We start from the raw sequence: 12069 nt of genomic DNA on the forward strand, positions 1-12069 counted from the left end.
CTACTTCTATCAGAGACAAGATACATGTAGCTTCGTATGGCTTTCCAGGGGACAAAAGGCCATAGTCTGGCAATGCTCATGCACTTTGGGACTGCACATCCTCGATCTGCCTTCTATCATTCATGAAAAAAAAATGGCCAACCTTTATTATCCGATCGAGCGGCCAGTGCATAATGGCCACGAGAGGCAATGGTGCCGTGCTGCATAGTAGCTAGAAGAGGTTTGGCATCGCAGCATACTACTTGTGCTCTCAGCACATTACCAACTGAGATGCAATGTTGGCTTCTGATGCATGGGATAGGATAGGATAAGGGGAACTTAGGTAGGTGTTGTCCACGTCACCTTTCCACGTACACAGCTGATGCTATATACCTTCCTCATTAAGTAAAATCTCCATTATTACTACTTCCCTCCGATCCGTACATGCTTTGAGGTTTTAAATCAGATGGTGCATGAGATTCAGAAATGTTTTTAGAGTCCATGGTTTCATGGTTTGGGTCACAATACCCAATTGCGGCACGGCTTGGCCATTGGAAGGGGCGGCTGATGTCCAGAGCGGGTCGGCTGACCCTGCTCAAGGCCGTCCTTTCAGCTCTGCCAGTGTTCATTATGACGGCGCACCCTCTCTCCTCTTGGGCGATCGAGCAGATCGACAAGCTTCGACGTGCATGGCTCTGGGCCGCGAAGGACGCCTGCACCCCGGGTCAGTGTAGGGTGGCATGGAAGCTCGTCTGTCGCCCTAGAGAGCTGGGCGGCCTCGGGGTTCTGGATTTGAAGCGTTTTAACAACGCCTTGCGCCTACGCTGGATTTGGCAACTGAAGACCGGGGCGACCAAACCTTGGTCGGGGCTGCTGGAACAGCCATCTCATGCTGATCAGGCCTTGTTCGCCTCGATGACCGAGGTCACCATTGGAAACGGCATGAGAGCTAGCTTCTGGGCTGACAGTTGGGCCGGGGAACCACTTAAGAAACAGTGGCCCTTGCTCTTTGAGGTTTCTCGGCGCAAGAACAGGACGGTGGCCGATGCTCTCGAGAATGACCACTGGCTCATGGACCTTCGCGGGAGGATCTCCGTAGACCTTTTGCTCGACTTCATCTCACTTCGGCAAATAGTGCGAGGCTGCAACGTCGACCCTGATCTTGAAGACACCTTTCGGTGGAAATCCACGTCTGGGAGTTACTCCGCCTCCTCCGCATATGCGCTACAGTTCGAAGAGACCCAACAGTCCCCACTACGTCATATTTGGCCGGCCTGGGCGCCCCCAAAGTGCAAGTTCTTCTTCTGGCTTTTGTTGCAGCGCCGGGTCTTCACAGCGGATAGGCTGCTTCGTTTTGGGATGCCGAACCAATACTTCTGTCCTCTTTGCCGAAGAAACCTCGAGACCCCGGCGCATCTCTTCGCAGAATGCCCTTGGGCTAGGGAAGTCTGGGATCGCACGGCGGGTTTGTTTGCCTGCCCAACCATTCGGCAACCTGATGGGGATGATCGTGCCCTATCCTGGGCGGTCTCCAAGCTGGCGGGCTCTGACCGTCGTGCTGCCTCGCTGACCATTCTGGTGGCTTGGGAGTTATGGCGGGAAAGGAATAGACGTGTTTTCTGTAATAAAGAGATGAGTGTGCCTAGCCTAGTCCGACTTATTACGGACGAAGCTTCTAGTTGGGTGCTCGCCGGTGCGAGGCACCTTGTAAGGGGAGAGTAGACCTTCGTCTCGCGGTGGATCACCACCGCCCTGTTTTCATGTACAGTTTTTTCTCCATCTATATATGAAACCAGCAGTTCTCCTGCTGAGATTCAAAAAGATATTCTCTCTGTTCGTGAATATAGATGGCGTCCTGCAATGCATTTGAGCTATTACATAAAAATATATTCAGTTACTCATGCAAGAGAATGAAATTAGAGTTGCAATGAAAAAAATTATAACATACCAATTTTTCAATATTTAGAGCATATCCATGCGACAAAGAATAACGGTCAAACTCACGTATAAAAAATGTTTACATGTCCAAGGCGTCATCTGTTTACCAGCGGAAAAAGTATGATTCAAGGAACAAAATGGCTTGGAGGCCCGACCAACATAGGGAGGCAGAGGGTTGGTACATAGTATTTCTGAAACTTCTAAGAGAGATCAGTGTGTGGAATAGAATTTAGCTTAGCTAGTCCTATTTTCTTCTGCAAGGAAGAAGCTAGCTAGCTGTAATCGATTAATTCATCTATAATTCTTATCACAATTCTTCCTGTTTTCGGATCAAATGAGCACAATGTTGCAGTATTGTGTTGTAGGATAAGAATAATTATTCCGTTAGTCTTGGCGGTGGTGACAATAATGGTTGTATAAAGCTTTCTCGTGTTTCGTTCTTTTGGGCTCACAAAGTTCTTCTCAAGCAGTTTGTCGGTTAATCAGCAGTTTAACACCTTGCCACCTTGCTTGCAAGGTCTGCATCCCTGACCATAACACATTCAACAATATTAGTTTGTCATCTATCGGGGTGAGTGATTGAAGAGGCTTTTCAAAACCTTTGAGGTTGGTGCAATCTACGCATTCTTGGTTTTCTGCGGTAATTCACTTGAGCCTTGGAGGATGCCAAGATGCAAAAGGAGGAGCTAGAGACAACTTCTACGATCTTTGATGATTTTTTTTGAAGTTTTATTAGAAATCTTTGTTGCTTGCAAGTATTTTATGTTATTTGATCTGATGTACTTTAGTTAATTGATCAATAAATAAAATTTGTTTTCTCAAAAAACAGAACACGTAAACAAATTCCTCTGTTATTTATACATATGATTAGTTGTCATATTTCTTATTGATTTTTTGCAGGTACCCAGTGTGTAACACATACATTTCCTTAATCTGAAAATTTTAGAATGCAAAACCATCTCAATAACGAGATTAAGCTTTGAAGTGTAGTTTAGTATCCGAGATTCTCAAAAACTCATAAATAAATAATGATTGTGGAGAATGCAAATACATGAACATATTAAATCAAAAAATAAATGTTGTTTCATCATCTTTTGGAATCTTAGACTAGAATTATATGCATACACAGCCGTTGAGAACTAATTGAACGGCTAGTGGATTTGCTTGTCCGCTAACCCACTACAGATCAAAATTCAAGTTTGGCATCATGTGAGTTTGTCTCAGGAAGATGGATTAATTCAGTGGAAGGCCATGCTCCGTTTATAGCGAGTTACCATTGATAATTTGTTCAACGTTAAAACTCTGCAACTATGCTGGATCTTGCCGTATGTTGCATGTAATCTGCACTGCTGACTTTTTTTCTTTAGTAGCAGTACAAATAGATCCAAAAGTAATAAAAATTAGAAGTAGGTCTTTCGACCATGTTAGACTGTATATAATAGCTTCCGTATACGTACATGTATTGTAACTCTTGTACTCTTGTACACTATAAATATAAACCAACGCCAACCCTATTGGGTGTCGAGGTTTCCCCAAACTCATTGTTTTACATGGTATCAGACTAGGTTTAGGTCATGTCTTCCGCTGCCAACACCTGCACCGCCGCCGCCGCTTCTTCGGCCGCCGCCGCGACGCTCCCTGCTGCCTCGACCACCTCTACAACCGCCGCGATGGAGTCTTCTTCGTCGCGGCCTCTCGTGTCGCCGTTTCTCGCGGCGCTCCTCGATGGCCGCACGCCGCCACCGCTAGGCGTCGCCCCGGTCTCCACCTTGGCTGGCCTCTTCATGGGCGCCGCCTCACGTACCGGGGCCTCGTGGCCCTTCGCCTCTGGCGCCGCATCCCTGCCCGCTGGTGCGGTCGGGCCGATCTCGGCGCCCCCGTCGTCACCCGGCGTGCCTGCTCCGGCTCCCACGTCGGCCCCCGGGACCTCTGCCCTGGCCCCGTTCTCCGCTACCCTAGGGCAGCCGCTGATGCCGGCCCCTGCTACTACTCCGACCGCTGCCCTAGCCACGCCGCCGACGCCGTACGGTGCGGGTCTATATGGGCAGCCCCTCTTCTACGGCGCCCCGCCGATGGCATATGGGGTTCACTCCCCGCCTCCGGCCTCGGCACCACCATCGGCGGTCTATGTGCCGCCGACCGCTCCTGCCTCGATCTCTCATGAGGCTGTGATACGTCTCCGACGTATCGATAATTTCTTATGTTCCAACGCCCAGGGTCCTATTTTGCCACGAAGCTTCCAGAAGACCGAAGAGGAGACGAAGTGGGGCCACGAGGTGGCCACACCCTAGGGCGGCGCGGCCCCCCCCCTTGGCCGCGTGGCCCTGTGGTGTGGGCCCCTCGTGCCGCCTCCTGACCTGCCCTTCCGCCTACTTAAAGCCTCCGTCGCGAAACCCCCCAGTACCGAGAGCCACGATACGGAAAACCTTACTGAGACGCCGCCGCCGCCAATCCCATCTCGGGGGATTCAGGAGATCGCCTCCGGCACCCTGCCGGAGAGGGGAGTCATCTCCCGGAGGACTCTACGCCGCCATGGTCGCCTCCGGAGTGATGTGTGAGTAGTCTACCCCTGGACTATGGGTCCATAGCAGTAGCTAGATGGTTGTCTTCTCCCCATTGTGCTTAATTGTTGGATCTTGTGAGCTGCCTAACATGATCAAGATCATCTATCTGTAATTCTATATGTTGCGTTTGTTGGGATCCGATGAATAGAGAATACTTGTTATGTTGATTATCAAAGTCATGTCTATGTGTTGTTTATGATCTTGCATGCTCTCCGTTACTAGTAGATGCTCTGGCCAAGTAGATGCTTGTAACTCCAAGAGGGAGTATTTATGCTCGATAGTGGGTTCATGTCTCCGTGAATCTGGGGAAGTGACAGAAATCTCTAAGATTATGGATGTGCTGTTGCCACTAGGGATAAAACATTGGTGCTATGTTCAAGGACGTAGTTACTGATTACATTACGCGCAATACTTAATGCAATTGTCTGTTGTTAGCAACTTAATACTGGAGGGGGTTCGGATGATAACCTGAAGGTGGACTTTTTAGGCATAGATGCATGCTGGATAGCGGTCTATGTACTTTGTCGTAATGCCCAATTAAATCTCACAATACTCATCATAATATGTATGTGCATGGTCATGCCCTCTTTATTTGTCAATTGCCCAACTGTAATTTGTTCACCCAACATGCTGTTTATCTTATGGGAGAGACACCTCTAGTGAACTGTGGACCCCGGTCCAATTCTCTATACTGAAATACAATCTACTGCAATACTTGTTCTACTGTTTTCTGCAAACAATCATCATCCACACTATACATCTAATCCTTTGTTACAGCAAGCCGGTGAGATTGACAACCTCACTGTTTCGTTGGGGCAAAGTACTTTGGTTGTGTTGTGCAGGTTCCACGTTGGCGCCGGAATCCCTGGTGTTGCGCCGCACTACATCCCGCCGCCATCAACCTTCAACGTGCTTCTTGGCTCCTACTGGTTCGATAAACCTTGGTTTCATACTGAGGGAAAACTTGCCGCTGTTCGCATCACACCTTCCTCTTGGGGTTCCCAACGGACGCGTGTTGTACGTGTATCAAGCTCTTTTTCTGGCGCCGTTGCCGGGGAGATCAAGACACGCTGCAAGGGGAGTCTCCACTTCCCAATCTCTTTACTTTGTTTTTGTCTTGCTTAGTTTTATTTACTACTTTGTTTGCTGCACTAAATCAAAATACAAAAAAATTAGTTGCTAGTTTTACTTTATTTGCTATCTTGTTTGCTATATCAAAAACACAAAAAAATTAGTTACTTGCATTTACTTTATCTAGTTTGCTTTATTTACTGTTGATAAAATGGCTACCCCTGAAAATACTAAGTTGTGTGACTTCACAACCACAAATAATAATGATTTCTTATGCACACCTATTGCTCCACCTGCTACTACAGCAGAATTCTTTGAAATTAAACCTGCTTTACTGAATCTTGTTATGCGAGAGCAATTTTCTGGTGTTAGTTCTGATGATGCTGCTGCCCATCTTAATAATTTTGTTGAACTATGTGAAATGCAAAAGTATAAGGATGTAGATGGTGATATTATAAAATTAAAATTGTTCCCTTTCTCATTAAGAGGAAGAGCTAAAGATTGGTTGCTATCTCTGCCTAAAGAATAGTATTGATCATGGACTAAAATGCAAGATGCTTTTTATTGTAGATATTTATCCCCTGCTAAAATTATATCCTTGAGGAGTAGCATAATGAATTTTAAACAATTAGATACTGAACATGTTGCACAAGCATGGGAAAGAATGAAATCTCTGGTTAAAAATTGCCCAACCCATGGACTGACTACTTGGATGATCATCCAAACCTTCTATGCAGGACTAAATTTTTCTTCGCGGAATTTATTGGATTCAGCTGCTGGAGGTACCTTTATGTCCATCACTCTTGGTGAAGCAACAAAGCTTCTTGATAACATGATGATCAACTACTCTGAATGGCACACGGAAAGAGCTCCACAAGGTAAGAAGGTAAATTCTGTCGAAGAAACCTCTTCCTTGAGTGATAAGATTGATGCTATTATGTCTATGCTTGTGAATGATAGGACTAATGTTGATCCTAATAATGTTCCGTTAGCATCATTGGTTGCCCAAGAAGAACATGTTGATGTAAACTTCATTAAAAATAATAATTTCAACAACAATGCTTACCGGAACAATTCTAGTAATAACTATAGGCCATATCCTTATAATAATGGTAATGGTTATGCTAATACTTATGGGAATTCTTACAATAATAATAGGAACACACCCCCTGGACTTGAAGCCATGCTTAAAGAATTTATTAGTACACAAACTGCTTTTAACAAATCAGTTGAAGAAAAGCTTGGGAAAATTGATATACTTGCTTCTAAAGTCGATAGTCTTGCTGCTGATGTAGATCTTTTGAAATCGAAAGTTATGCCTAATAGGGATATTGAAAATAAAATTGTTACTACAGCAAATGCCATCCAAGTTAGAATTAATGAGAATATAAGATTGATGGCTGAACTGCGTGCTAGGTGGGATAGAGAAGAAAATGAAAAACTAGCTAAAGAGAAGAATGTAGCTAAAGTTTGGACTATTACCACCACTAGTAATGCTAATGCTACACATGTTGCTGCTCCTCCTACTATTAATAATAAAAGAATTGGTGTTGGCAATGTTTCCACTTCTAATGCAAAGCGCGAGAAACTGCCTGAAACTGCTAAAACTGCTGAAACTGCCTGTGATAAAGCTGCTGAAATTTTTTCCAACATTGGGGATGATGATCCCATTGCTTTAGATTATAATGGTTTGAATTTTGATGATTGCCACATCTCTGAAGTTATAAAGTTGTTGCAAAAACTTGCTAAAAGTCCTAATGCTAGTGCTATAAATTTGGCTTTCACGCAACATATTACAAATGCTCTCATAAAAGCTAGAGAAGAGAAACTAGAGCGTGAAGCCTCTATTCCTAGAAAGCTAGAGGATGGTTGGGAGCCCATCATTAAGATGAAGGTTAAAGATTTTGATTGTAAAGCTTTATGTGATCTTGGTGCAACTATTTCTGTTATGCCTAAGAAAATTTATAATATGCTTGACTTGCCACCGCTGAAAAATTGTTATTTGGATGTTAATCTTGCTGATCATTCTACAAAGAAACCTTTGGGGAAAGTTGATAATGTTCGCATTACCGTTAACAATAACCTTGTCCCTGTTGATTTTGTTGTCTTGGATATTGAATGCAATGCATCTTGTCCCATTATATTGGGAAGACCTTTTCTTCGAACTGTTGGTGCTACCATTGATATGAAGGAAGGTAATATAAAATATCAATTTCCTCTCAAGAAAGGTATGGAACACTTCTCTAGAAAGAGAATGAAGTTACCTTTTGGTTCTATTATTAGAACAAATTATGATGTTGACACTTCGTCTCTTGATAATACTTGATACACACTTTCTGCGCCTAGCTGAAAGGCGTTAAAGAAAAGCGCTTATGGGAGACAACCCATGGTTTTTACTACAGTACTTTGTTTTTATTTTTTGTCTTGGAAGTTGTTTACTACTGTAGCAACCTCTCCTTATCTTAGTTTAGTGTTTTGTTGTGCCAAGTAAAGTCGTTGATAGAAAAGTTCATACTAGATTTGGATTACTGCGCAGAAACAGATTTCTTTTCTGTCACGAATCTGGGCTGTTTTCTCTGTCGGTAACTCAGAAAATTATGCCAATTTACGTGAGTGATTCTCAGATATGTACGCAACTTTCATTCAATTTGAGCATTTTCATTTGAGCAAGTCTGTTGCCTCGATAAAATTCGTCAATACGAACTGTTCTGTTTTGACAGATTCTGCCTTTTATTTCGCATTGCCTGTTTTGTTATGTTCGATGGATATTTTGATTCCATTGACTTTCAGTAGCTTTGTGCAATGTCCAGAAGTGTTAAGAATGATTATGTCACCTCTGAACATGTTAATTTTTATTATCCACTAACCCTCTAATGAGTTGTTCTAAGTTTGGTGTGGAGGAAGTTTTCAAGGATCAAGAGAGGAGTATGATGCAACATGATCAAGGAGAGTGAAAGCTCTAAGCTTGGGGATGCCCCGGTGGTTCACCCCTGCATATATCAAGAAGACTCAAGCATCTAAGCTTGGGGATGCCCAAGGCATCCCCTTCTTCATCGACAACATTATCAGGTTCCTCCCCTGAAACTATATTTTTATTCCATCACATCTTATGTGCTTTTCTTGGAGCGTCGGTTTGTTTTTGTTTTTGTTTTGTTTGAATAAAATGGATCCTAGCATTCATTTTATGGGAGAGAGACACGCTCCGCTGTAGCATATGGACAAGTATGTCCTTAGGCTCTACTCATAGTATTCATGGCGAAGTTTCTTCTTCGTTAAATTGTTATATGGTTGGAATTGGAAAATGATACATGTAGTAAATTGCTATAATGTCTTGGGTAATGTGATACTTGGCATTTGTTGTGCTCATGTTTAAGCTCTTGCATCATATGCTTTGCACCCATTAATGAAGAAATACATAGAGCATGCTAAAATTTGGTTTGCATATTTGGTCTCTCTAAGGTCTAGATAATTTCTAGTATTGAGTTTGAACAACAAGGAAGACGGTGTAGAGTCTTATAATGTTTTCAATATGTCTTTTATGTGAGTTTTGCTGCACCGGTTCATCCTTGTGTTTGTTTCAAATAAGCCTTGTTAGCCTAAACCTTGTATCGAGAGGGAACACCTCTCATGCATCCAAAATCCTTGAGCCAACCACTATGCCATTTGTGTCCACCATACCTACCTACTACATGGTATTTTCCGCCATTCCAAAGTAAATTGCTTGAGTGCTACCTTTAAAATTCCATCATTCACCTTTGCAATATATAGCTCATGGGACAAATAGCTTAAAAACTATTGTGGTATTGAATATGTACTTATGCACTTTATCTCCTATTAAGTTGCTTGTTGTGCGATAACCATGTTCACTGGGGACGCCATCAACTACTCTTTGTTGAATTTCATGTGAGTTGCTATGCATGTTCGTCTTGTCTGAAGTAAGAGAGATCTACCACCTTATGGTTAAGCATGCATATTGTTAGAGAAGAACATTGGGCCACTAACTAAAGCCATGATCCATGGTGGAAGTTTCAGTTTTGGACATATATCCTCAATCTCATATGAGAAAATTATTAATTGTTGTTACATGCTTATGCATAAAAGAGGAGTCCATTATCTGTTGTCTATGTTGTCCCGGTATGGATGTCTAAGTTGAGAATAATCAATAGCGAGAAATCCAATGCGAGCTTTCTCCTTAGACCTTTGTACAGGCGGCATAGAGGTACCCCTTTGTGACACTTGGTTAAAACATGTGCATTGTGATGATCCGGTAGTCCAAGCTAATTAGGACAAGGTGCGGGCACTATTAGTATACTATGCATGAGGCTTGCAACTTGTAAGATATAATTTACATGATACATATGCTTTATTACTACCGTTGACAAAATTGTTTCATGTTTTCAAAATCAAAGCTCTAGCACAAATATAGCAATCGATGCTTTTCCTCTATGGAGGACCATTCTTTTACTTCTATTGTTGAGTCAGTTCACCTATTTCTCTCCACCTCAAGAAGCAAACACTTGTGTGAACTGTGCATTGATTCCTACATACTTGCATATTGCACTTATTATATTACTCTATGTTGACAATATCCATGAGATATACATGTTATAAGTTGAAAGCAACCTCTGAAACTTAATCTTCCTTTGTGTTGCTTCAATGCTTTTACTTTGAATTATTGCTTTATGAGTTAACTCTTATGCAAGACTTATTGATGCTTGTCTTGAAGTACTATTCATGAAAAGTCTTTGCTATATGATTCACTTGTTTACTCATGTCATATACATTGTTTTGATCGCTGCATTCACTACATATGCTTTACAAATAGTATGATCAAGGTTATGATGGCATGTCACTCCAGAAATTATCATTGTTATCGTTTTACCTGCTCGGGACGAGCAGAACTAAGCTTGGGGATGCTGATACGTCTCCGATGTATCGATAATTTCTTATGTTCCATGCCACATTATTGATGATATCTACATGTTTTATGCACACTTTATGTCATATTCGTGCATTTTCTGGAACTAACCTATTAACAAGATGCCGAAGTGCCGCTTGTCGTTTTCTGCTGTTTTTGGTTTCAGAAATCCTAGTAACAAAATATTCTCGGAATTGGACGAAATCAACGCCCAGGGTCCTATTTTGCCACGAAGCTTCCAGAAGACCGAAGAGGAGATGAAGTGGGGCCACGAGGTGGCCACACCCTAGGGCAGCGTGGCCCCCCCCCTTGGCCGCGCGGCCCTGTGGTGTGGGCCCCTCGTGCCGCCTCCTGACCTGCCCTTCCGCCTACTTAAAGCCTCCGTCGCGAAACCCCCAGTACCGAGAGCCACGATATGGAAAACCTTACTGAGACGCCGCCGCCGCCAATCCCATCTCGGGGGATTCAGGAGATCGCCTCCGGCACCCTGCCGGAGAGGGGAGTCATCTCCCGGAGGACTCTACGCCGCCATGGTCGCCTCCGGAGTGATGTGTGAGTAGTCTACCCCTGGACTATGGGTCCATAGCAGTAGCTAGATGGTTGTCTTCTCCCCATTGTGCTTAATTGTTGGATCTTGTGAGCTGCCTAACATGATCAAGATCATCTATCTGTAATTCTATATGTTGCGTTTGTTGGGATCCGATGAATAGAGAATACTTGTTATGTTGATTATCAAAGTCATGTCTATGTGTTGTTTATGATCTTGCATGCTCTCCGTTACTAGTAGATGCTCTGGCCAAGTAGATGCTTGTAACTCCAAGAGGGAGTATTTATGCTCGATAGTGGGTTCATGTCTCCGTGAATCTGGGGAAGTGACAGAAATCTCTAAGATTATGGATGTGATGTTGCCACTAGGGATAAAACATTGGTGCTATGTTCAAGGACGTAGTTACTGATTACATTACGCGCAATACTTAATGCAATTGTCTGTTGTTAGCAACTTAATACTGGAGGGGGTTCGGATGATAACCTGAAGGTGGACTTTTTAGGCATAGATGCATGCTGGATAGCGGTCTATGTACTTTGTCGTAATGCCCAATTAAATCTCACAATACTCATCATAATATGTATGTGCATGGTCATGCCCTCTTTATTTGTCAATTGCCCAACTGTAATTTGTTCACCCAACATGCTGTTTATCTTATGGGAGAGACACCTCTAGTGAACTGTGGACCCCGGTCCAATTCTCTATACTGAAATACAATCTACTGCAATACTTGTTCTACTGTTTTCTGCAAACAATCATCATCCACACTATACATCTAATCCTTTGTTACAGCAAGCCGGTGAGATTGACAACCTCACTGTTTCGTTGGGGCAAAGTACTTTGGTTGTGTTGTGCAGGTTCCACGTTGGCGCCGGAATCCCTGGTGTTGCGCCGCACTACATCCCGCCGCCATCAACCTTCAACGTGCTTCTTGGCTCCTACTGGTTCGATAAACCTTGGTTTCATACTGAGGAAAAACTTGCCGCTGTACGCATCACACCTTCCTCTTGGGGTTCCCAACGGACGCTTGTTGTACGCGTATCAGGCTGGCC

The sequence above is a fragment of the Lolium perenne genome, chromosome 1 (genome assembly GCF_019359855.2).
Source record: "Lolium perenne isolate Kyuss_39 chromosome 1, Kyuss_2.0, whole genome shotgun sequence".
In the NCBI taxonomy this organism is placed as follows: domain Eukaryota; kingdom Viridiplantae; phylum Streptophyta; class Magnoliopsida; order Poales; family Poaceae; genus Lolium; species Lolium perenne.